At 40.3% G+C, this 27,164-nt stretch overlaps 1 long non-coding RNA gene across 1 annotated transcript in view; it reads right to left on the bottom strand.

The window, feature by feature from the left end:
- Positions 1-27,164, bottom strand: part of LOC137220771 (uncharacterized) — a 256,549-nt gene that overhangs the window by 27,090 nt on the left and 202,295 nt on the right. The gene's annotated exons all lie outside the window — the stretch shown is intronic.

Genomic DNA, 27,164 nt, shown 5'->3' with positions numbered 1-27,164 from the left:
GAAGTTACCTAAAAAAAAAAAACCCTAATTTTAAAAATAAAGGTCAACTGTGTGATTCTAATGATATGATATTCTGGAAAAGGTAAAACTATAGCTATAGTAAATAGATCAGTGGTGGCAGGGATTTGGCGGTAGAGAGTCAGGGATGAATGGGTGAAGCACAGGGGATTTTTAGAGCAGTGAAAATATTCTTTTGAATCTGTAGCAGTGGCTGCATGTCATTATACAGTTGTCAAGACCCAAAGAATATACAACACAAAGAGCTAGCCCTAATATAAACTGGGGACTTCAGCTAATAATAAGGTATCAATCTGACTCATCAATTGTAACAAATGTACCACACGAATGAAAAATGTTAATAACAGGGGAATGTGGGAAATCTCTGTACTTTCCACTGCAACTTTTGTAAATCTAAATCTGCCCTAAAAAGTAAAGTTTATTAAGAAAACAAAACAAAAAAAGAAACAAGTACTTAACAGAAACAAGCACTTAGTCAATTAGTTACTATTATTACTATCCCTTTCTTTGAAAACAACAACGAAGGCTTTTTCCTTAAAAGCACACCAACATACCTAGGCCTGGGTTGCATCTTAGGGGAATAAGAGTGTACAAACAAGCAACAAAGAGTGGTCCCTCCCAACTCAGACTTCTTAAATATTGCTTTGTTTAAAAGGGGAATATAATCTCATAGATGTCTCCTCTCGGATCATCTCTCTGAGGCCTGAACTGCCTGTGGAAGCTGCTCTTTTCTCCCGAGCTGCTCTCCTCCATGATTCAGCCACAGATGCTCTTTCTCATTTCATGATCGTATCGGCTGTTGTACCAAGGCACTGAAGACACGGAACAGCCAATTAAATATCATCACATTTTCAGTGCCCTTGGGAAAGCCATACAGGAAACAGACTGTGTTTATATCTCACACCTCTGGGGAGGCTGCATAAGCTGAAAGCAATGTAGGATTTTTCCTTCTCTTTATTCTCAGAGAAGAATTAACAACAAAAATCCAAGCCACACAGCCACCCAAAACAAACAAAAAAATGTAGTTTCAAAGATGGAAACACTCTCCTTCATGATGAATATGCATGTGGGAGAATTGTCACAAAGTCTGTGAACAATCTGGCCAAAGGCTGTTTTATCTGGGGGGCTCAGCAGCTCTTGGTGCTCAGGGTTATTAGAGCACGTACACGAAGTTCACTGAGCACAGACGGGACCAGGCTCCGGGTGGCTCTGTCAGGCAGCACCTTGCAGGGTCACCTGCCGATGGAGCACTGGTAGTTGAGCTGAGTGAGGGGTGTGAGCCCTCCCTATGAGCCAGAAGGCTTGTATGCCAGGCTCACCATGATGAGGACTCTCTGGGGGACCACAGTCAAGTTACATAATCTCCCAGAGCTTCACTTTCTTCATTGGTGAAATGAGCAGGTGAGATTAAAAAATCTCTAGGGTCCTTTCCAGCCCCACCATCCTGTGATTCTAAATTCCTACCGGCAGGGGGTGGGGGATTCCCAGGGCTGAAATACTACATTAAAAATACTTTTAGGGCTTCCCTGGTGGCGCAGTGGTTGGGAATCTGCCTGCCAATGCAGGGGACACGGGTTCGAGCCCTGGTCTGGGAAGATCCCACATGCCGCGGAGCAACTAGCCCCGTGAGCCACAACTACTGAGCTTGCGCGTCTGGAGCCTGTGCTCCGCAACGGGAGAGGCCACGACAGTGAGAGGCACGCGCACCGCGATGAAGAGTGGCCCCTGCTCGCCGCAACTGGAGAAAGCCCTCGCACAGAAACGAAGACCCAACACAGCCAAAAATAAATAAATTAATTAATTAAAATTTAAAAAAATACTTTTAATTACTCTATTTATTTATGTTTATCCATCTGTCAATTTCTATTTTTAATTGTATAAGTAAAACATGAAGATGTGAAAATGAATATGCATAAGAAAACATGAAAAAAGAGAACACTTTACACATAAGGCCAGACCCCTCTGATTAACATCTCCATTACCTTTCCTTCCACCCCTTCCCAGAAGTAACCACTGTTATTATTCTCCTGGTATCCTTCCAGATATTTTCACACCCATATAGATGCAGAGAAAATATAGGCAGTATTGTGTTTGTTTTTTTACATTAAGTGGTATCATACCATTTGCTTCATTCTGCAACTTGCTTTATCACTCCATAATAGGTCTTAAACATCTGTCCATAATGTGCTTCATTCTATAACAGCTCTATGTTATTCCACAGTGTAAAAACTGTGGTTTATTCATCCATACCTTTACTGATGGATATTTAGGTCGCTTATACAAACAGTGGTACAATCAATGCCTCATGGTGAATGAGTGAGTGCATATCTCTAAGGTAGACATTAGTAAGTGGAATTGCTGAATTAGTTAATCAGTGCTTATTTTCATGGGTATTACTAAATTGTTCCAGAAACTGTCTATGCCAAATGACACACCTGTAGGAAGTACATTGTCACAGAGTCATGTGGAATAATGGTTAAAAACACAGGATCAGAGACAGATTGCATGCATTTACCCTCATGCCACCACTCAGAGTTCTGGGACATAGGTCAAGATATTTTCTCTGTGCCTCAGTTACTATGTATTAAAATAGGAGTCAAATGTATGACAGGTTTCTCTGCGGTTTACTGGACACTTGCTGGCACAAAGTAACTGCTCCACATTAGCTTTAATCATCATTTTTACTAGGTTTTGTTTTGAGGAGCTTTAAGCTTCTTAACCAAGTTGGTCTGCCATCCCACTTCCAGAGAATCACTCCGTGAGTCACGATTTTTCCAGACCCAGAGGTTACATGCCTGCTGGGCTCATTTAACTCACACTTCTGAGTCCTTCTCTGAAGTGAAGCCAGCAGAGCCCTGACTGACAGGCTGCCAGTGCCTGTTTGTACAACAGTCTTTGCTAATGTAAATAGCTAAATGCAAACTGCACCATCTAAGAACTTTCAGGGGATTTGAGGACATTCTTGGAGGAAGCTGATTTCATTAATATTTAAGAAGCAAACCACCTAGGACACAGGGCACCCTGACCCCACGTGCAAGTCCATCCCTAGGGGTTGCAGAACAGGACAAATCACCCAGGGCCTCTCCTCCTCTTTCATGCAGGTGAAATCAGGTTAAAATGAACACCGGAGACAGCTTGGAGGGGAAAAGAAAGGTGAAAGAAAATGATCTGCAGCTGTAAGAATGTTTGTAAAACGACAAAAATCCTGTTCTGTCCACTTTCCTCTGTGTTATTGGTGAAGACGTGAATAAGAACAGACTGTGGATGAACCAGTCTTGGTTAATTTGCTGAGCACCAGCTGCAGAGGTCCAACTTTGTCCTGTCCCTCCCTCTCTTGCTACTTGTATGCTAGTCCACCTGCCACGGAGGAAGGAGGAAGGAAGGTGGAGGATCTGGGATGTTTCCACTTAGGAGGAAGGAACTGCCCCCAAAGGGCTACTGAATCTAGCTGTGTCATTAAATATAAAATATGAACATAGTTTTATTTTTTTCTTTTCCCCCAAATCTTTACAAAAAAGGATACTGATGTCCAGAGAGTTAAGTTCACACAGGAGTGTCAGAGCCACTATAGGCCCCAAGTGTCCTGTTTTGTAGCCCAATTGCCCTTTCCATATGTAATAGCCAATTAAACAAGCACACTCAGATCCTTATATCGAGGCTCCTAAGGCATGAATTCTTTCTAACAGTTGCCTTGGACTTTGGTCTTCTGTATAAAGGACTGTGTTTGAAGCAGTATGGTGGGTGATTAAGAACAGAAGCTGGGACTTTCACCAACCTCAGTCTGAATTCCACGGCCAAGTTCTTGACAGCTCTCCACACTAGAAAGAAAACAGTCTACCCTTAGCTCAACTACTTGACCACCTGACAGTGCTTATCCCAAATAATTACCATGTTGACTGTCAAGGCATTCAAATTTACTCATTTTATGATACCAAAATGAAATGGATTTAGTGATTTGTTCCAGAGTCACTGAAAGAACATTTAAACTCAAGCCTTTGTCTTCTTTTCAGCTTCCCTCTGACAAAAAAGAGACAATATGGTGTATTGATAGGTTGATCAATTCATACTTTCAACATACAGTTTTGATCTACTGTGTGCTAGACTGCTTTTGTAAGTTTGATGCCAACTTTGGTATTCCTTAATTTTTTTTTTTGCGGTACATGGGCCTCTCACCGTTGTGGCCTCTCCCGTTGCGGAGCACAGGCTCCGGTCACGCAGGCTCAGCGGCCATGGCTCACGGGCCCAGCCGCTCCGCGGCATGTGGGATCCTCCCAGACCGGGGCACGAACCCGTGTCCCCTGCATCGGCAGGCGGACTCTCAACCACTGCGCCACCAGGGAAGCCCGGTATTCCTTAATCTTAAGTCACTTTTGTATCTGTATGTTTTAATTTAGTCTCTTTGTAAATTTTACCTCAAATTTTTTTCTTTTTATAGAAACATGCTAGTTAAATATTGCTACACGATAACAAAATACAGCTGTAATAGGAAATTTCTGCAGAATTCAAAGCACATGTGCTGGATTTCCAAATGGACGTTACCCTGCACATTTCCCTGGAAAGTAGGGTTGGGAGAGCCAAGAGTAATTGTGGGACTCTTTAGAAAACACAAGTGAGTGCTTGTTACCCCCTTGTTGTGGGACCTAGAGGTCACAACATCCAGAAGTTTATACTAGGCCAGACATTGGAGCCATGAAGTGCAGAGCTGCGTGGTGCTCTGTGGTACTGGCTTCACCTTAAGCCCGTGGTACTCATCATAGATGAGGGAGCAGAACCGAAAAGCCAAATTGATGGTTCTTCAGCCTACATGATGGGCCTCCCCTCCTAACTACTGACCTTAAAATCAGTATCACACAACTTAGCATTTAATGAAAAATGGAGCATCCTGAATAATACTCCCTGAGCCAGACTGGTAGCTTCATGTGTTTTGGTGTTAACAACCTACTAAACCTTAAGCCTCTTGAGTGTATGGATTGTTTGTTATTCTCACCTAGCGTGAGCTGTGTACTAGGGTGCTGGGTGTAGAGTAGGTAAACCTTAAAAATATCTGATGACTAAAATGTCTTCCTTGGGACAAAGGGAATTGCTTGCATTGAGTTCTCCTTACTACACTCTGGAATACAAACTCCATGAACAGACAGATTTTTGTCTGTCTTCTTCATCACTAGATCCCCAGCTTCTAGCAAAGTGAATGGAACATAGTAAGAACTCAATAAAATATTTGTTGAATGGAAAAATAAATGAATGCATGTGCTATTTTTCATTGTCCTCTGAATGGTGGCAGAGAGGAAATGAGTAGCTGCCCACCTTCCTATAGTACATAAAAGCAACAGGAAGTGACAGTAGCCACTGTCTCAAGTGGCAGTCCCTGGAATTGACTGTAAAGGACATGAAAAAATAACCCATTCAATCCTCTGCTATTTGAATCTACTTTAGAGCTAAAACACTCTCCTACAGATTATAGCACCTAAAAGTGAGAAAATTACTTACAGCAATGGCTCTCAAAGGAGGTCCCTGGAAATAGCAGCATCAGCATCACTGGGAACGTGTTAGAAATCAAAATTTCAGGTATTGGGGTTTCTCTGGTGGCGCAGTGGTTGAGAGTCCGCCTGCCGATGCAGGGGACACGGGTTCGTGCCCCGGTCCAGGAAGATCCCACATGCTGCGGAGCGGCTGGGCCCATGAGCCATGGCCGCTGAGCCTGCGCGTCTGGAGCCTGTGTTCCGCAACGGGAGAGGCCACAAGAGTGAGAGGCCCGTGTACCGCAAAAAAAAAAAAAAAAAATTTCAGGTATTACAGCACACCTACTGAATCAGAAATGCTGGAGGTAGGGCCAGCAATCTGTGTATTAACAACCCTCCGGGTGATTCTGATGCAGACTGAAGTTTGAGAACCACTGACCTGAGGTCCACAGTTCTTGCTTCTGCACCTCCCCACTCACCACCATGCCCAGAGTAAGGTTCCTTTCTATTTTATTTCTTTTTACTTTCCTCTACCTAAGTGGTCTAGATTTTCCACAACCCATATTTTGTCCACCAAGTCCAGATCACCTTGTCTTGTCTTGTATGTCCCGGAAGCAGCTGTGTCCAGCTTCTTTTCTGGGGAGGAGTAGGGTAACTGTCATGAGGTGATTCTAGATACTAAGTTTTAGCAAATGTTCACAAGAATGCAGGAGCCATAGGGGCTTTGTTCACAAGAATGCAGCAGCCATAGGGGCTTTGGAAGTCATTAGGTCTGAATCACTCATTTTACATATGAGGAAAATGAATCTCAAAGAGACTTAACTTAGCCACACCAAATAGAGATACATTTAAAAGACTAGAACTCAGTCTGGCCACTCATAAACAAGTTTATCCCACCATTACTGCAATATGCCCCACATAACCTTACATTTACACTTAAGATGTATATTTCCAGAACTCTGAACACCAAGAGTGCATGGAACCTTTTTATGCTACAGTGATTCTCACAAAAAATGCCGTATTCATTCCCATTTCCCAAGAAAGCCAAAGCAATGTGAAAGGCCACATATGGGTGACCAGCCAAAGGACTGGTCTTGAGAAACAAATGACAAAAAGCAGGAAAAGTTTTTCTATCTCCTACTTCACAGCCCTGGGGGTAGATCCTGCTACCCACGTGCCTCTGATAAGACAATGTGAATTTTGGGGGCTGCAAGGGGGTTAAAGAGGTCATTCCCAACACTTTGAATTATAGCTTAGACAGCATGTTCCCTTATCTCTCTCAGGCTGGAGAGCATTTATCTAAGAAGGAGTCATTCTGAGCAAAGATTTTTGTCTTTGGCTGCTAGACACTCCAAAAGGGACTCCACGGTAATAGGTAGACAGACACTAGTTCTAGCCCTCTAGCTAGCCAAAGAAAACCCAAGGCACAATTGAAATGTTGCAGCAAAAGATCCATCCACTGAAAGGCAAAAGATAACAAGTTTAAAAAGGAGAAATTGCTTTCAGAATGAAAATTTTTGCCAAGGAAAAAAGGCAATATTTGAGTAAGTGAAGAGAGTGTGCTAGGCAGCTGTGCCCCAGAGCATTTCCTCTTGCTGTTTAGTGTAAATTAGGCCACCAAAGCACCTTAGAGGTCTTGTGGGTGAAGCTTGGAGGACAGGTCTTAAAAGGGCAATGCTAATGTGCTCACAGATCTGCTGGGGATCTGGAGCCCGGCACAGCCTTGGCCCTGCTGGCTCACTGCTCTCCTACCCTACCATACCTGGCCGTATTGATTTCTCCAAGGGCCGCAAGAGGAGGTCATGCGCGGCCAGGCTGAAAACAGAATGGTTCCAGGAATCTTGCTGAGAAGTCCAAAAATATCTACCATCCCACAGGCAACTTTATCTGCCCAGTCTTTTTTAATCAGGTCATCCTACTACTAACAGTGACTGGTAATGATCCTTGGGCAGTGAACGTAAACCTAAACTAATTCAGGATCAATGCACAGGTCATGTTGTACATTTTTATTAGCATTCTTACTTTGCATCAATTTGGCTTTATAGGCTTACCAAAATTTCTTTCAGATTTCAGGTCTTTGGGCTAATTTACAGGGCAGGCAAATACTCTGGAGCCTTACTTATGACTTTCCTATTACATGCAAGTTGCATAATCATGTTGTTAAGTGAAAAGTGATGTTGTAATGAAATCCTTCTAGGACTTCCAGGAATAAACTTTCTTGGATGGGGTCCAAGATGAAATCAGCTTACACTGAATTCAAGGCTTATAGGAATGAGATCAAGGCACCAGTGTGACTGTGTTTGCACTCAGGGCATAGGACACGCTCCCTTTGAGTTCTCTGTCTCCACAAATGACACCACTGTCTTCTTTAGACTTCATTGAAAACCGTGTCATCCCCTTTGATTGCCTCTTCCCATCAATCACATACAACATTTCGCTGAGACCTATCATGTGTTTCCTTGAAATATTTCTTCCATTTATACCTTCTTGTCCATTCTATTCGCACTTTAATCCTGGGTCTCATCAGTTTAGTGCTTAGATTACTGTGGAAATCTCTTACCTGACTTTCCAGATTCTAATCTCTCCCTCCTTCATTCTGTCCTAAACTCAGTTTCCAATCTACATACACAGGAAACAAAATTTTTTCCCTATTTTCCAGAGCAAAATCCAACAAGGTTTGTATTCCATATCTTAACTGTATTTCTTATTCATCACCCAACATATAATAGATATCATTTAAAAAGAGCAAAGTGAAAAGTGGTTGTGTTAGGAAAGAATAGGATAATTCATATGAAAATGCTTAATGTATTCAGAAACATTATATCAATGTAAAGAATTAAAGAAAAAAATCTCTCAGGAACACTTGGGAAACATTTGTAACATGCCTTACACAAAATTTTGTGGTTCACTGCTCATAAAACAACAACAAATGCTCTGGAGTTTGGATCAAGGTGGTGCTCTGAGAACAGAAGGCTGTGTCTATTTCTGCCCTAAATCCTTAAAAGTGACAGAAAAGGATGTTAAAATTCTGAAAACAAAGAAAAACAAAACATGATGAGGAATCCCTGAAAGAAAACAGACGAGAAAGAAATAATGGAGAAAACAACAGCCTAGAATGCATTTCAAAGAGAACAACTCTGAGAATGGAAAGGGTCAAAGGCACTTTGAGCTTAGAAGCTTCAGGGACAGGGAACAGGAAGTGTTCCTGTAGCAACTGCTATGGTGGTGGGCTTGGGCTCTGCTTTTGGAACAGCCAGATGTGCGGTGTCCCCTCTCTAACTTCTGCCTGGGCTAAGTAGTGGCTGCAGAAGTCTTTGTCCCTGGGCTAATGCCTGGGATACTTGGGTGTGAAAGGTTTGGTAGTGATGCTGATGGCTACAGATACACAAGGGGGGTGAGCACATTATGCCATTCAAATACCAAGTAAAAAAATGAAATAAATGAAATGGTGCAAATCGCACATTTACGCATGATGATTTTCTTATTTACTTTTTCAGCATAATGACTATATTTTTTATATTCCCCTAAACAGTCAGGGAAACTGCTTATTTTTAATAAGTTATGAGTATAATTTTGAAAGCATATATATTTTTATTAATAGAAATGCACTGTCATACTATATCAGAAAATAACAAACCAAGTGCAATTCTTTGTATAAAGCCTCCATTTACAATGAATTCACTTGGAAATTATAAGTTTGGTGAAATGTCTATATTTTGGACAAGAATTAAAACCCCCTGAGGATAGTCAAATTATCCATGGAGCATGTAAATTTTTCCAGTAGTTGGTAGGTTAATAGATGATGGGGCATATTGGTACAGAAAACAGACTGTCACTGAAATATTTCCAAGGACATAGGTCAGATAGCAGGGAAGCCAGCTAAGTGTGAGCACCTTCTTATTAGCACCTAGTTCATTATGCAAGAAAGGAAGCTGTAACTCTCTCTGAGGCATGAAGGAGAGTACAGTGAGGCTCCCAGGGAAGGTTCAGTCCTTCTGAGGCACAACACCAGGAAGTGGAGTTCTCTTACTCAAGGGAGGATTATTGGGAGAATGGAGATATATGACTGTCACAATTTTAAGAATGGACTTTTAAACAGCTGTCAATGTTCTAGAAAAATTGGCTTCCTGGACCATGCTATATCTTTTCACACATTTATAAATCTGTTACCAATCACAGGCCAGGAGAAGGTAAACATTATTCATTGATGCATCAACTTTTATTACCTAATTCTTTGTACCAGGCCCTGTGCTACATTCTGGGAACAGAGCAGGGAATCTGACAAACAGGACTTATAATCTGTTAAAGATGATAGACATAAAACTACTCATTGCACAATTATTTGTTTATAATTGTGACATATATAACAAGGAAGAGAGTCAGGTAAGAGCATGTTATGTTTAAAAATCAAGAGACAACCAGTGTAGCTCATTTCATCTGACAAAGAGAAACGTGACACCAGAGTAGGTTTTCTAAGGTAATCAGGAGGCTGGATTATTTAGGGCATTAGAAGACATATTAAATATCTTAATATTGATTCTAAGAGCCATTCAAAGCTTTAGTCAGGGGATAATATGATTTTATTTGCAATTGTAAAAGATTACATTGGCTTCTGGGTGAAAATAGATTCAAGGAGGAAAGAATGGACCCTAGGGGACCAGTTAGAAGGCTGTGGTAGTGTCCAGGTGAAAGTGGTTATGACTAGGTGCAGAATGATAGTAGTAGAGATAGATAAAAGTGAAAAATGTAAGAAAGAGTAAGAGTTAAAATCAAAGTGATGGGGTGATAGATTAAATGTGGAGAGTGAATGAGAGAGGGGATGATTTCCTGGTCTCCCTTTGCTGGCAGTGCCACTCACTGAGGTAGATTACATTGGAAAAAAAAGAGAGATTTGAGTTCAGTTTTGTATGTGCTGTATGAGAGATACCCATAAAACACCCAAGTAGAGAGACTGAGGTGGATTGATGGATGTTGAATACACAGTCTTGGAAGTCAGAAAGAGGTCTGTGCTGAAATTGTCTCTTTCCAAATGGTTGAAGACTTGTGCACAGATGAGTTGGCTTGCAGAGAATATTAGGAGGAAGGGGAAGGGAACAGGAAAGAGAAGGAAGAAGGGAAAGGGGAAGAGGGAAGAAGAGGAAGAGGAAGAGGAAGAAGAAGAAGAAGAAGAAGAAGAAGAAGAAGAAGAAGAAGAAGAAGAAGAAGAAGAAGAAGAAAGAAGAAAGGAGGAGGAGGAGGAGGAGGAAGAGAGGGAGAGGGAGAGGGAGAGGGAAAAGAGGAGGATGGGGGGCAGTGGTGGTGGTGGGATGAAGTGGGAGATTGGGATTGACATATAAACACTAATATGTACAAAATAGATAACTAATAAGAATCTGCTCTATAAAAATAAATAAAATTTTAAAAAAAAGAAGAAGAGGAGGAGGGAGGAGGATGGTGGTGTGGTCTAGGACAAAGCATTATGGAACTCTTAACATCTCAAGTTTGAGAGGAATATGGTAAGACAAAGAGTCTGAGAAATGGTAGCCAGAGAAATGAGAGAGAAACTATGAGAGTGCAGTGCCACTGAATCAAGGGGAAGTGAATATTTCAAGAAGTGACTATAATTAATGTCAAATGGTGATGAGCAGTTGAATAAGATAAAGACCTTATTCCATTATCAGTTATTCCTATCCAAGATGGTCCATATGCATGACCAGCAAGCTGGTGCTAGCTTTCAGCTGGAAGCTCAGAATTATCACCAGGAATCCTCAGTTCTTTCCCATTTGAACCACTCCATGGGGACTGTTTGGGCTTCCTCACACCATGGCGACCAGCTCCATCAACAAGTGTTCCAAGATACAGGAAGTCTTTTATGGCCTGAGCCCAGAAAATGGTACAACATCATCCCTACTATAATCTATTCATCAAGCAGTCATGTTGTTCACCAAGATTCAAGGGCATGAGACACAGACCACACTTCTTGAAGGAGGACTGTCAGAGAAATCATGACATCTTTAATATACCACAGACCTCAATATTTGACATGTATAATCCTAATCATGGTAACATGTTTAATAAGCAGAAAAGATTGGAAATAACCTAAACATTCATCATTGGGATGAAATAATTTAATTTAGATTATCTTAAGTAAATTAATTTAAATTTATAAAATTAAATACTATGCATCCATTAAAAAGCAATGGGGATACTTTTAATACAATATTATAAAAATATTACCATGAGATATTTTGAGTAAAAAAAGCAAAGGTTAGTATGTGTATAATATGTTACCATCTGTGTAAAAGGAGGGAAATAAAATGCATTTGTATTTACTTGTATTTGCACAAAACACTTCTGGAATAAGCATTCTCATTGGGGTGATATCACCCCCAAAGGGGTAAAAATTGGTTCTTGTGTGGGAGGAATCAATGTTTTAATATATAAAGCACGGTTATACATATAGTGCAAAAAAAGATATACAATATACCTGTGTATTCAAATTAAAGGGGGAGCCAATAATCAGGAAAAAGATGTCTTCAAAGGCTCTTTAGGAGAGTGGTGGTGAAAAAAAGGTTGAGAAACACTTTTCTAGAAGGATGCAAAGAAATGAGTCCATATGGTTGCCTGAGAGAGCTGAAATGAGCTACTGGGAGAAGGAAGTGATGAGAATAAGAATGTTCAGTGTATGTTCTTTCATATTTTTGGTATTAGAACCATGGGAAGAGAGTATCTATCAAAATTTAAATTAAAAAATAAAATTTAAAAAGAAGGTTATCCATTTTATTTAATCATATAGTATTACTAAATAGAAGCTCTTTCAGCATATATTACAGTGTATATAAATCTTACACTTTTAAAGGGCTAGTCTGGGCAAGTAATTAACAATTTCACTCATTTATCTTGACTATTTGAAAGGGAAGCTGGTAAAGTGAAATTTCATGCAAAGCATTAAAAGTCAATTATTACTATACATTCAAGGTAAACAGTTTTAAAATACAGGTTGTGTGGGTACCTGCTTCATTCTGAAGGGATAGAGAGCATATTACTCTCCCAGGGGGTGTGAAGGATCACTGGAGTTATCTCATGCTAAAGTGTTCCCTCCTTCACACTCCAGGATAGGAGAAGCAGCTATCCTGAAGATAGAGAAGATTCAGAGAAGTAGATGCAATGTGAACAATAAAAGTCCTCAGCAACATCCAAATTCGTAAAAAAATTTTTTTTACATGTACCAGTATGCCCCAACTTACACTGCAGAAGAATGTAGCCATGCTAAACACTTGGCAATCTTCTTCTAGTTGGGCACGCCCATATGGAAAACTGGCCAAGTAGATATGTCCTTGCTGTAATCTCTGCTCCTCTAACATTGAAAATCCACAGTAGGGTTGTAGCTGCTCGACTGCTGAAGTCACCAGGAGAAGAGCAACATTAGACTTGACCCTGGTATGTGAATGACAGCATGTAGCACTGGGAGCTGGACCACATCCTAAGGAGGGGATCAGTCTCGCCCAGTGTTGCAAGCAGCAGCCAGTGGCACAGGCCTCATGGTGCCACGTTGCCACTACAACCAATACAGGGCAGCCTGAAAGGATAAGGAGGAGACTTGGAAGCAGTAAATAGTTATGGCTTAGCCTAATCCTGGCCTTGCAAGACAGTGGCTATTTCATCTTCAGAGTTCCTATCTCCCTCCAATGATCTCAACTGATATTGAGGAAGCTTACTTAATTGCATAGAAATTCCACAGTTTGTGGATACAAAGCCCTGAAAATAATTTTGAAAGTCCACTTAGATCATCCATCATTTCCCAAATTTACTCCCAGGTCATATCAAGTTCAACTCTGGTCACAACTGCCATTTAAAAAAGAATGTGAACATATGTGGTGTAGTCTAAACCATAAATTCTGCTCAACAATGCATAAAAGCTAACGCCAGAAATCACCAGGGGATATGTAGCCACTCCCTGCCAACTTTGGATGAACTCCACTGCCTTGAAATGTAGCTCCCTTGTGTGTTTCTCTATGGACACTCAGACAGGAGTTGTTAGAAAGAGAATGGCGGTTAATTCTCATTAAACTACTGTCTTAGTTCTGGTTGCCATAACAAAATACCATATACTGGGTGGCTTAAAGAACAAAAATTTATCTCCTCCCAGTCTGGAGACTGGAAGTCTGAGATCAGTATACCAACATGGTCAAGTTCTGGTGAGAACTCTCTTCCTGGTTGGCAAATGGCTATCTTCTTGCTATATGCTCACATGGTCTTTTCTCAGTGCATGCATGGAGAGACAGAGAGAAAGAGAGAGAAAGAGAACCTTTCTCTTCTTATAAGTCCACCAATTCTATTGGATTAGGATCCCACCCTTATGACCTCATTTAACCTTAAATACCTCCTAAAAGTCCTATCATCAAATACAGTCACATTAGGGGTTAAGGCTTCAACATATGAATTTGGGAGGAAGGGAGAGGGTCACAATTCAGTCCACAGCATCTATAAACAGGGATAAGAAATATTTAAATATTCGCAAGAAAAATTTAGGTTACTATTAGAGAGGTTAAGAATTACATAAGGAGAGCTTGAGAAATGGAGCCATCTACTCAGAAAACAAAACAGAAGAAAATATGGTACCTGATATCTGATACTTTATGCCCCTCAAATGATAAAGATGCATCTTGGACCTATGGCAACGGCTTTTTTCTTTAAATTGAGGCAAAATTCACATAACAAAATTCTCTACTTAAACCACTTTAAAGTGTAAAATTCAGGGACTTCCAGTATGTTTACAGTGTTGTGCAATGATCACTTCTATCTAATTCCAGAACATTTTTATCACTCAGAAAAGAAACCCCATACCTGTTAAGTAGTAACTCTCTATTGCCCCTAACCCAAGACCCTGGCATTGGTCTTTTAAAGTTCAGGAAAAAAAAGTTACAAAGGTGTACTTATTCTTTCCACTGAGGAAAAAAAAATGGCACTATTTTAAAAGGTACTGGTACCACTAACTCAGAGAGTTTAACATAGAGAACTGAGTCTTTGTCTTATTTTGTTGTGGAAAGGACAACTTCATAAAACATGGAGTCAGAGATCATGCAGCAGATCTCTGTTTCCAGGGTATCTCTAAATGCACAATACCAAACAGTTAAAAAAAATTATGGATATCATGTCCTCATACACCCTCCACAACAGAGAAACAGATTTTTGTTGAAATACATTTAAGGAATTCTAAATTAAATTGTTGACAGATTCCTTTGCCAAGCAAAGAGGATGGATAGAGCACCAACAGGGAAGTTTTGTTTTTTATCTTAATTATCAGTATAGAATACCAGTTGCAACCTGGTGGTTTTTCGCAACAAATGGACCAAAATCACAGATAGATTTTATTTTTAGATTTTACTTTTCAAAGAACTTGAACAAATAATGTAATATCTGTAAATTTTACACAAAATGTATACATTTCTAGCTTCACTCAAAAAAATACTAGGTTAAGTGGCACCTCTGGGCCCTTATAGCTGAGGTGAGAGACAATTGCTGGTTTTGAAAGAATCATGCACAACCGAGTTTACTAGAGCTCGCATCTAGTCCATTTCCATCGTGTGTTAGCTGCTTGGCCCCTGATGGCACTTGAATTTGCTTCTCCTATTGTACAACGGCCTCTGCAGAGATATTAAACAGGCATATTCTTTTAATCATACTTCAAGCACAAAGCCATCTAAATAGCAGGCAAACTTGAAGCATCATCCAACTTTTTATCACAATCCTGAATTTTCCATACTCAAAATGAATGATAGTTGCTATCCCTATATATCTAGCAACTTCAGTGAAAAGTACAAAGTTTTTGAGTGGCAGACCAATGACTAAACCGGCCTATTTTGAAAGGTACACAAAAACTTCTGCTTATGTGGCAAACAGTCACTGCACATTGGGTCTCATCATAGGTATATACAATTCACTTACAATCTAATAAGAAATATGTAGGAGCTATGAGGTGGGAATAATTTGAGTTTAGTTTACAAAATTAAGTCTATTTGCATATGTATCTCTCTCACATAGATACAATTACAGATAAGGAGGTATAGTTATAGAATTTCCATACGCATACTAGTTAAAGAGGAGAGACAATTTAACAACATCAGAGGAAGCAACTGTGAAGCACAGAGGTTTACCCAAAATTACCCATTTGCTCAAAGAACAGTAATTAGAATTCCCTTAAATTCCATTTGTTAACATGTAGCTTGAAACTATACTGAAGTTATTCCAAACATATATATTTCTACCATTTAAATATGAAATCAAGGACTTTTCCAAAATATTTTGTTTACATTTCATTTCTCCTCTAAAACCCAGTAGTATAATTGCTCTTAAATTAATCACTGTTAATCAAGTTTTAACTAAATGTCCCAAGTCTTATGAGCAGTTGCATGCTGTCCTGTACTTGTTTTATAGTCATACTATTCTTGGTGTTAAATAGTGTAATACATGTGATCCAGTACAATGTCATGGCTAAAAGCTCAGGTTTTAAAGTCAGAGAGACCTGGGTTAAAGTGCTCATATGGAAAGGACGAACAAATGGAGTCATGAGGATTCTTCTTAAGAGGAACAATGGATTTGTTTGGAAGGGATACGCTTTGAGAAATGCTAAGGAAGAAAGAGTGAGACCCTAAGAGTACGCTCAAGAACAACAGAAGCAGGAGACAAGGAGAAGAACTTGTTTCTTTCCTTATAGAGTAAGTAAAAATAGGAAGAACCAGCCTAAAGTTGACCAAATGCAAGATGTGTTTTCTGGGAGTGAATTTCTTAATAGAGAAATATGTATGTGCAGCCAAGTTGATACAGGCCAAAAAAGACATTAGAATGTCTATGATTTAAACTTCTTCAGCATAGACTCTGCAACGTTGTGTATAAGCCAATTATTGGCTTGGCCAAAAAGTTCGTTCTGATTTTTCTTTCGTCTTACAGAGAAATCCGAATGATCTTTTTGGCCAATCCAAGAGTTTAAAACTCTAGAGGCAAACTATTGACCTTAATGCACCACGAAGGAGTGGTCAGCCAGCTTGTTCCTACAGCTCTCCGTATCTCCCCCAACATCTGAGGGTTTTTAGCCTGACACGGATAATTAGCACAGCAAAAATCGATTTTGTTTGGTGAAATTAAAGGCTTAATTAGTGTGATGCATTTTTGAAAATGGATTTCATTGGTGAAATTAAAGGTCTTCATTATATGTGGATTGGTTGAAATATTTCATAAACAAGTACTGTCAGTTCACTTGTGTCCCCCAAAAAGACATGTTGATTTCCTAACCCCCAGTACCTCAGAATGTGGCCTTATTTGGAAATAGGGCTGCTGCAAATGTAATTAGCTAAGATAAAGTCATGCTGGTAAGGTGGGTCATTTTCAGAATGACTGGTGTCCTTATGTCAAATAAGGAGAGAGATACACACAGGAAGACTGCCATGTGGAGATGGGGGCAGAAGTTGGAATTACACAGCTGCAGGCCAAGGAATGCCAAGGACTGAAAACCAGAAGCTAGGAAGAGGCAAGGAAGGATTCTACCCAGAGCCTCACAGAGAGCATGATCCTGGTGACATCTTGATTCTCGACTTCTAGTCTGCAGAACTATGACAGAATAAAGTTTTGTTGATTTAAGACATCTAGTTTGTGGTCATTTATCAGTTTGAAACTAACATAACAAGATATAAGATTTTGGAGAGGATCATACCCTGCACCCTTAGGGATGGCATTCATAATCGTCAGAGTTCTCCAAAAAAAACAAAACTAATGAGTCGTGTGTATGTGTGTGTGTGTATAAAGGAATTTATTAAGAGGAATAAGCTCATATGATTGTGGAGGTGGCAAGTCCCAGAATCCGCAAGGTGAGTCAGCAAGTTGGAGGCCCAAGAGAATCAATGTATAGTTCCAGTCCAAAGGCCAGCTGGCTTGAGACACAGGAAAAACCAATGCTTACATTCTAATCCAGAGGCAGAAAAAAAAATTGATTTCAGCTTTAAAGGTGGTCAGGCTGGAAAAATTTTCTCTTACTCAGGGAAGAGGCAACTTATTCAGGCTTTCAGATGATTGGATGACTGACAATGACTCCACATTGTGGAAGGGAATCTTCTTCATCTACCAACTTAAATGTTAATTTAAACGTTAATCTCATCCAAAAACAGCCTCATAGAAACACCCAGAATAAGGTCTGACCAAATAGCTGGGCCCCTCGTGGCCCAGTCAAGTTGACAGATAAAATTAACATCACAGCATCCACACTTGATCTCGTGGAAATCATGTGTTCTATCATTAGTCTAGGTGTATTGATAGCTGCTTGTGCCACCTCTAAGGGTAACAGAATCTTGTCCCTGGAATGTAGTTACATCTGCCTGAGTGAGCCTTTTGTACGAGGTGGGGTTGGAGTATCTAAAGGATAAAATATTGGAACTTGCTAATTTATGAACTGTGTTGGCTCTGCATCCTAATGAATATGTGTTTAATAAATGTTTATATTTGTGGCAGAATCTGAGGTGAGACTTGCTTTAATTTATATCCTGATGGCAAGTTTCGAGAGTAGGTAGTTAAACCTCACAATTCTCAAATTTCTTATGTTTTACTTTAGCTATCGAAAAGAATGTAAGAGTCATACTTGACCAAATCTCTGGGAAGGGCTTTAGATTTTCACAGACTGAGAAACTGTCAGCATTCCAGCCATTTTTACTTGGATCAGAGGCATAAGGCATTCCCAGTTGATACCTAGGTCATGTCACTTATGTAATTGCAATCTGACATTGGGCTATTAGCCTTTCCAAATCTTGGTTTAGTCACCTGTAAACTGGGGAAAACAAAGTACCTGCCTCAAAATTAGATATAATAATTCAGGTAACATATTTATCATAAGGCCTGACACATTTTAAGCACTCATTAAAAGTTGTCCTTATTATTTTTGATCTTAAATGATGTTTGACAGGCCAGAAAAATAAACAAGGAGAGCAAATGGGAGTGATCATAAAAGGAACAGAGGGAACAAGGAATGTATTAATTTTCTATCAGTACTGTAACAAATTACCACAAATTTAGAGGCTAAAACAGACACAAATTTATTATCCTACAGTCATGTAGGTCTGAAGTGTAGTAGGCTCTCACTAGGGGATAATCTGTTTTCTGCTCATTCAACTTGGAAGAATTCAGTTCTTTTCAGTTATAGAATCAAAGTCCCCAATTCCTTGCTGGCTGTTTACTGAGGGCTGGTCACAGCTTCTGGAGGCCACCTGCATTTCTTGGTTTGTGGCCTCCTTCCTCCATCTTCAAAGCCAGCAATGGCTGATCAAGTCCTTCTCACATCTCATCTCCTAACCCATGCTTCTGACTCCTTCTTCCATTTTTAAAGATTTATGTGATTAGATTGGACCCATCCAGATAATCCAAGATAACCTCCCCATCTCAAGGTCCTTAACCTTAACCACGTCTGCAAAGTCCTTTTCGTGATATAAGGTAACATATTCACAGATTGCAGGGATTAGGATGTGAACATCTTTGAGGGACCATTATATTGCCTACCACAAGGAATGAGAGAGAGAGGGCAGGTGGAGTCCTAGTAACTCCATGAAATCTCCTCACATTTTCTCCTGATCTAGACACCTTCTCCCCACTCCCACCCCATCCATGCCCAACTTTCTCTCCACAAACCCAGACAGTCAAAGTGTCTCAGGTGGAGACAAAAACAGTGTTAAGACAGGACCACACTGTTTAGGCTGGTGATTTTTATTCTGAGTGGTGGTATAATCTCATCTCTTCAGGAATTGGGGGCTTAGATATTGATGAGGAGAGTTAGATGTAAAAAGAAAATAATCCACATGTACCAGAGCCCAGTCCCTACGGGGCATTTGAGGTGTCATAAAGTCCTAAGATAGGACATGTTCATTTGCAGATACAGTTGAAAATATAAGCCATGTTTTAAAGCTCTCCTTATACTGTTCTCCTTATTAGTCAAAATGCTAAAGCAAGTCACCTGTATTAACACTACATGTGTGCTCTATGGTAAGACTGAGAGCCAAATGTGGAAGAAAGTGAAAAAGAATCATTTCACAAGTCCAAGATATGAATATGTAAAATCCTTCACTCATTGAGATCTACGGGTTTTGATTCTTAGGTGAATGTTCTTTTATCCAATGCTTTCATCCTAAGAAGCAGGGTTTTTCCATTATAGTTCTTTCATGATTTGTGGAATTCATAATAGGCCCAAGCAAGGCTGGCCCTGTCTAGGGAGAAAGTTTTGTGGTTTAACAGGCTTCATTTAGATTAGTTTGTTTGGAGCTGCTAATGTAGGGGGCCTAGTATTTTTTACTACAGATCAGAGAGGCAGGTAGCATAAACTTTTGCAGGACGTCTTCTGAGGATTGCATGGAACTGTGGGCTGAGTGGGAGAGACACTTCTCCCTCCACTCTGAGTTACTTGTGAAGTAGGCTCCCTAGTACCTTATGACCCATTTTAGGCCTACCTCAGTGTAGCCTTGCTTCTGGTCATTTGTCACAGAGCAGAGTGCCTGAAAGACCCTACTGTCTCCTACACTCTCCACTAATAAAATGATTTAAATAGGATGATTCAGATGGCTCTGGAACATGAGCTCTAAAACCATAATGTCCGTCTATCCTTGGGTTGACTAGAATGTCTGAAATCACATTATTAAAGAGTTGTTCTTTGGACTCCAAACTCTGTTAAAATGCAAATACAGGTAAAGGGAAACGATTAACCTTTACCAGCCACTCACCTCTTGAACAAGAGAATATTTTATTAGAACCTTTCCAAAGAATAGATCTTTACAAGGAGATTTATGGAGAATGAGCAAAAAGGGGAGTAAGCTTTCCAGAACAGTAAAATCTCCTTTACAAGGAGATTTATGGAGAATGAGCAAAAATGGGAGTAAGCTTTCCAGAACAGTAAAATCGGAAGAACCAAAGACAAGGTGCACCTACCTCAAAATTTTGCCAAGGGATAATATTTTCCTCATTTTGTGACTTTCTTTGCTAAAAGTTCTTAGAATTTTCTCTTCCTAAACTTCCCCTTAACTATTCAATTTTAAAATAGTACTACTCCTAAAAACATCTTTTAATAATAGGCCTTATGAGATGAATAGAAAAAGAGATAGATAGAAAATGCTTTCCACTAGATCTGGAGCTGTCATTAAAAAACAAAACAAAAGAAAAAATTGCCCTCGTTGCATTTTTGCTGAGAGGATCACTTTTCAGAAATGTAACAGAAAAAAGTAAAATTTAGATAACATGGGAGGCTTATCGTAGTCTCCACCACTCAGAATATACCAACAGTTTACATAATGGCTCTTGGACACCAAGCTCTGCCGGCTCTAATTTCTTAGAAGTTTATTCCAAGGGTTTTTTTTTTTTTTTTCTCAGTACTTCTCCTTATATTATAGATAAAACATTATAATGCAGAAACCACATTCAGAAAAAATCAAGTTAACCCATCACTTCTAGAACATTCAATTTAACTCTTATTATACTTCTGACTGGTAGAGATTAATTCTTTTTTTTTTTTCATTTTTGGTAGGCCAATATTATATTACTCCTATACATTCAGTCAAATATGTTCAATTTGACTTATAAGAGTTACTTGAGGTTGGCAGCAATCTAAAACGCACACACAACATCTTAAAATATTACAAGTACTAAAGAAATGCATGAAACGAACTTAATGTAAAAATAATTTGAACAATACAGAAATATATAAAGTGAAACCAGAAAGGCCTCTTCCCTAATCCTCATTCTCCCCAATCTATAGAGGTTAATTTCTAATTGGTTGAGGAAATTTCTGTTTTTCTCTTGCAGGTATGGAAACCACACCCGAATTTCATTGGCCATCAGTGATGATGGGGCTCAGAACTAAGAGTGAAGCCTGCGTACCAGTTTATCGACTCTCCTTCCCTTGACCATGAATCCCAAAGCACTTCAGAAGGGCAGTCCCTTGGTCTCCAATGACGTAAAATTCCCACACACAGTCCCAGGAGGGGAACTGGTGTTCTTGGGCTGTGAGTACCAAATCCCTCCACTTTCTAAAGCAAAGCAAAAGAAAACACAATCTACCAACACGAGGAGACACTATCCAACAACATTCTTTTATTTAAAATATACGTCAGTAGAATCAGGATGTCAACCCAGGCAGTCTTTCCTCTTAACTATTCTACTTAGTTGGCTCTCATTCCCTAATAATAAAATAGTGGCATATTTTGTATAGTTCAATGTTCCATTACTGAAATCACAATTTTTTCTCAAAATCTGCTTTTATTCCTACGCTACTGATTCTGGTTACTGACATAACCATCTAACCCATCTACCCTAAGCCAGATACCCGCTTGTTAATTCCCGAAGGCTAATCTATCACTTTTATCTGTTAACTCTATTTCCTACATGTCTCTCAGTCTTTCCTCTCTTATCTCTTGCTTCTGCTACAGCCTTGTCAGCTCTCTCTGGGCCCCTGCAACAGCCTCCTCCACAGATGCCCTGTTGCTTCTTTCACATCCTTTACCCACTCTTTCTCCAATGATCCTAAAACACAAGCTAATCATACTACTCCCACTGATAAAAACCCTCTCATGATTTCCCATCCTCTATACCAGGGTCTCTCAAATTATTTCTCATGAACCACCAACATATTAGTCATTCTAAGGATCTTTTCATTTTATTTTTTAAAATTTTTTTTAAAAATATTTATTTATTTATTTTTGGGTGTGTTGGGTCTTTGTTACTGCAGGCGGGCTTTCTCCAGTTGCGGTTAATGGGGGCTACTCTTCGTTGCCATGCGCGGGCTTCTCATTGCGGTGGCTTCTCTTGTTGCGGAGCACGGGCTCTAGGCACAAGGGCTTCAGTAGTTGTGGCACGTGGGCTCTAGAGCGCAGGCTTAGTAGTTGTGGCGCACGGGCTTAGTTGCTCCGTGGCATGTGGGATCTTTCCAGACCAGGGCTCGAACGCATGTCCCCTGCATTGGCAGGTGGATTCTTAACCACTGTGCCATCAGGGAAGTCCATCTAAGGATCTTTTTAAAAGTAAAATTTTGTGGCTGCCACCCTGACTCTACTGAGTCAGAATTTCTGGGGATGAGGCCCAGGAGTCTGAATTTCGATAAATGCTTCAGGAGATTTTTATATACACTTAAATTTAGAGCAGTATAGATCTGCTGAGGAAACTCCAACCCCCATTGCAGGGTACAAAGGTCCACAGGATTCTGTCTTACCTACTCTCCAGTCTCTTCTCCTGCTGTCCCTCTCTCACTTGCTCTCCCACAATACTCAGCCATGCCATGGCTGTGCTAAGCTGTTTGCATTGAGGCGAATGGCCATATTTTGAGGCAAATCTCCCATATTGCCTACTCCATGAGGCCTTCTTCAAATACACCATGCAAAGCAAATGAATCCTTTCCTCCTTTAACCATTTGTCCCATGACGATTCCTTTCAGAGAGTACAGTAGTTGTTTGTTTACCTGTCTGCCCCCCTGTCGCACTGAGAACTCCTTGGGGGCAAAACCTGTCTTTTTCAGATTTTATCTCTACTTCTACCATACAGCCTGGAACAGAGAGAATCTTGGACCAATTTTGCTGTATGAATGATCTTGAGTTTACAAAGGTCCATGAAACAGATAACTCCACATCAGGACAGAGCAGCAGGAGTGGGTATCTTTAGAGGTGACATTCATGTCAAGAAATGGAGCCTCAGCACAGACCACATCCAGGTCATCCTTTTCCTGTCTAAAGCCAAAAAGGCCTATAAAACCTTCCCCACTGCCGCACTCAGGGTCAGTCAAGGTGAAACTTTTTGGCAAAGCTGTGTGTATCACAGTTTCTTTTTCTGCACAGTAAAAAATTTTAGAGAGAAATTGAAATGATGTTTGAAATATAAGTCTGTGTAATTAGCATAGAAAGACTGCACCTTGAAAAATAAACTTTGAGCCACTGAAGGCAGGTATGCTTGACGTTGTATTAATTAGGTTGCTTTTGTAAACATATGACAGAAACTAACTTGAACTAGTTAAGTGAAAAGGAAAATCTTATAATAATACCAGAGTATTTTACAAAACTCAGGCTTAAGAATGCAGCTGGAGATGCGGGACAATTTGAACTAAGGACATGAACACTGTTGGGAATCCCCCCTCTGCTCAGCTTTGCTCCATTCATCACTCTGGCTACACATAGAAGGCATGGTTGCTGTAACTCCTGAGTTTTAGATCGCATAGTTGTAGACTCAAAGAGATCTGACTGAGCTCTCAGGGGAGCAGCTCAATAACCAAGTTGAGTCAATGACTGAGTTTCCCCTGGCTAATTCAGTGTGGCCAGGGACACTAACAGAGTCATACTGGAATATGGGGCCCCAGCTAGGGAGAGATAAGTGCAGTGGGAAATCCCTTAGGTGATCACCAGTGAGAATAATCTCATTGATACTAGAAGCAAAGAGGATAGTTTAAATTGTGAGTAATTCAGGTGGGAATTTTGGAATGGGACAACTGAACAAGAAGACTCAGGCTAGAACTATGCCAGAGGCTGGGCTAAAACCTCCCCTGGTAAAAGCCTTTGCCAATACCACAGTGAGGAACTGACTATTAGGCCCAAGATTATCTGTATAACATTTATCATTTGCTGCTATGCCTGCTAAAGTTAAACATTAATATGCTAAATAAGAAGTTTGTTTCATAGAGTAGTTTCAGTTTTTAACTAATCTTTGCATCATCTTTTTAAAGCCCCAAGTAAACAAACCTTTTTGAAAAGAGCAAACAAGTAGAAAACAGTAAGAAGTTTAGAATCCGATATGCCTGACTGACACTCCAATGCACTAGAAGGTACTTGTGTTAGTCTGCTCAGGCTGCCATTTCTGGTATCTGTCTTTATGTGTCCAAATTTCCTCTCCTTATAAGGACACCAGTCATATTGGATTAGGGCCCACTCTAAAGATCTCATTTTAACTTAATCAACTCTTTAAAAACCTTATTTCCAATTACAGTCACATTTGAAGTCCTGGGATTTAGAACTTCAATATATGAAGTTGAGGGAAGGAAACATCAGAGACACAAGTCAGACCATAACACCAGAAATGCAAACCTTTTAAACTCTCAGGTATACTATTTTTTGGTCTTCATAGTAACTTTTAACATAGCAGGGAGACTTGTATTACCCTTATCTAAAGCGTACAGATAAGAAAACTGCAGGTAACAGTAGGCAGAATCGTGACTCCAAATCAAGTGCTCAATCCCCAAGATCACAATGCCTCTACAAGCTGTCATTTCCACTAATCTTAGTCAGATGCAATTACGAGCTGCTGAGGTCCAATTTGGGCAAGACAGAGTAGGACTGTGGTGGAACAACTGCTCTGAACACTGTAGAATAGGAATCTGTACTTTGGACAATTTAATTGGTATGGAGAACAGAAAAAAGGAGGTTAAGTGCCTTAAAATATAGCTGAATGCCTTGTCATCTGGGGTTTGCTTGACTATTTTTCACTGAGGCTGTTCAAATCCAACCAAAGGCATCCCTGGCAGATTTTACCCAGAAAACTCTAATTTTAAAAAGTGCTGACATTGCCATGGGTGTTGCTCTTGAGATGCAGGCAGACCTGATACACATTTACCTTTTTTTTTTTTTTTTTTTTTTTTGGCAGTACGCGAGCCTCGCACTGTTGTGGCCTCTCCCATTGCGGAGCACAGGCTCCGGACGCGCAGGCTCAGCGGCCATGGCTCACGGGCCTAGCCGCTTCGCGGCATGTGGGATCCTCCCGGACCGGGGCACGAACCCGTGTCCCCTGCATCGGCAGGCGGACTCTCAACCACTGCGCCACCAGGGTAGCCCCACATTCACCTTTTTTATTAAGTCCTGCTCCAATCCTGTCCAAGTACAAATTGGATTTGGCCCTCTCATAGCCACCCAGCTGATGGGCCCAGAACACACAATTCTGATTACTTCATAGCAGTATTCGCTAAGGTACCTTGTTAGAGCAATCATAAAACCATTTGAAATAGAAGGGAAAGTCCTGGCAAACGAACTACTAAAATGGTTGTACTTTACAAGCGTTACGTAGCACAGTTTGTTGTAGCACTGAAGAAAAACAGTAACCTCAGAATGGGATTAAGGACTGTAGGATGGGGCCGGGGGTCAGGTCAGGCAACAGGCCTTTGGTTTCAGAAATGCTGTCATGCTTTTGGATTGAAAGTCAAACTGTCGCCTCTAAATTATGAAACAATGATCACTGCCAGCACCTACCTTTAGTTAGATGCAAGCTTTCATTTTAGTCTATGTCCCACTTCCTAGGTAATGGGTCTCAACGAAAAGCTTAACGGCCAATTGCACACAGCTCACCATCAAGAGAAATGTCTTTTCCTCACTCTCTCCTCCTCCTCATCTTTGTACCACGCCCCAAGCTAACTGTAATGCATTGAACAGGAGATGGCTGAGCTGCAGTTCAACTGTTGGACTGAGCACACACATTTGCCTCCAGTCTTTCTCAATACTCCATTGAAATAAAATTTTAGGAGTGCACAATGAATCAACATATAGCAGCAAAGAGATCAAGAGTGGGGTGGTGGGGCTTCCCTGGTGGCGCAGTGGTTGAGAGTCCGCCTGCCAATGCAGGGGACACGGGTTCGTGCCCCGGTCTGGGAAGATCCCACATGCCGTGGAGCGGCTGTGCCCATGAGCCATGGCCGCTGAACCTGCGCGTCCGGAGCCTGTGCTCCGCAACGGGAGAGGCCACAACAGTGAGAGGCCCACGTACTGCAAAAAAAAAAAAGAGTGGGGTGGTGATTTTTAGTGAATTGGTGGATTTCAACAAATATGCAAAAGCCAGAAAATGGAACGACGTGTATGGCCTATGACACTGTAATCACACTCTTGGGATATATATCAGAGAAATTCTCACTTAGGTCTGCAGAGAATGTGTACATAGATGGTCTTTGCACAGGAACACAATGGCCATTAAGGTAGTGGGGAGCAGAAGAGACTTAGGGAAAGGATGATTAGAGAGGAGTGAATGCATTCTATGGAACACTGGGCAGTAATACATAGAGAAATTAGAATAAGTGAGAATTTATCAGAAAAGTAAAAACAATGAGAAAGCACAATGTCATTTGTGTAAATTAAAGACTCTATTAAAAATTACATACATATTTTAAGGACATGTAAATACATTACTGCAGGTACCTATGGGGGAGAGGCAGATGGAAAGAAATGAGAGTAAAGATTAGAGGAGAAGGAAAAAATATATAATAATAGAAGGTACTCGCTTAAATTACTAGTAACAATGTGCTCTGCATATCATGCCTGGGACCCTATAGGAAAAATACATTGAGTGGAATGGATTGTATGAAACAGGGAAGAAGCCACATCTCAAAATGGGAGGGAATCAATCTATGTACTATAACATCAAGATGATCTCACACATTTATTTATATATATAAGAAATTACCTGAAAATGCACTCTAACTTTTCAATATAAGCAAGTCTAAATAATTTCATTTTTTCACCATGGTGCATACATCATTTAGATTAAAAAATAAAAATTAAGAAAAAGAAGGGTTGCGATACATTGAAAAAAATTCAATTTGATCCTTTTTTTGCAAAAAAAACAAAACAAAAAACCCCCACACCAGTAGGGAGAGAATGCCTGAAGGAAATGTAGGTTACGATTTTAACATGCAGAGTGCCTACAATCTTATTTATTTAAAAACTTGACTTT

This window comes from Pseudorca crassidens, chromosome 3 (assembly GCF_039906515.1).
Source record: "Pseudorca crassidens isolate mPseCra1 chromosome 3, mPseCra1.hap1, whole genome shotgun sequence".
Taxonomy (NCBI): domain Eukaryota; kingdom Metazoa; phylum Chordata; class Mammalia; order Artiodactyla; family Delphinidae; genus Pseudorca; species Pseudorca crassidens.
This window is presented reverse-complemented; position numbering and strand designations above follow the sequence as displayed.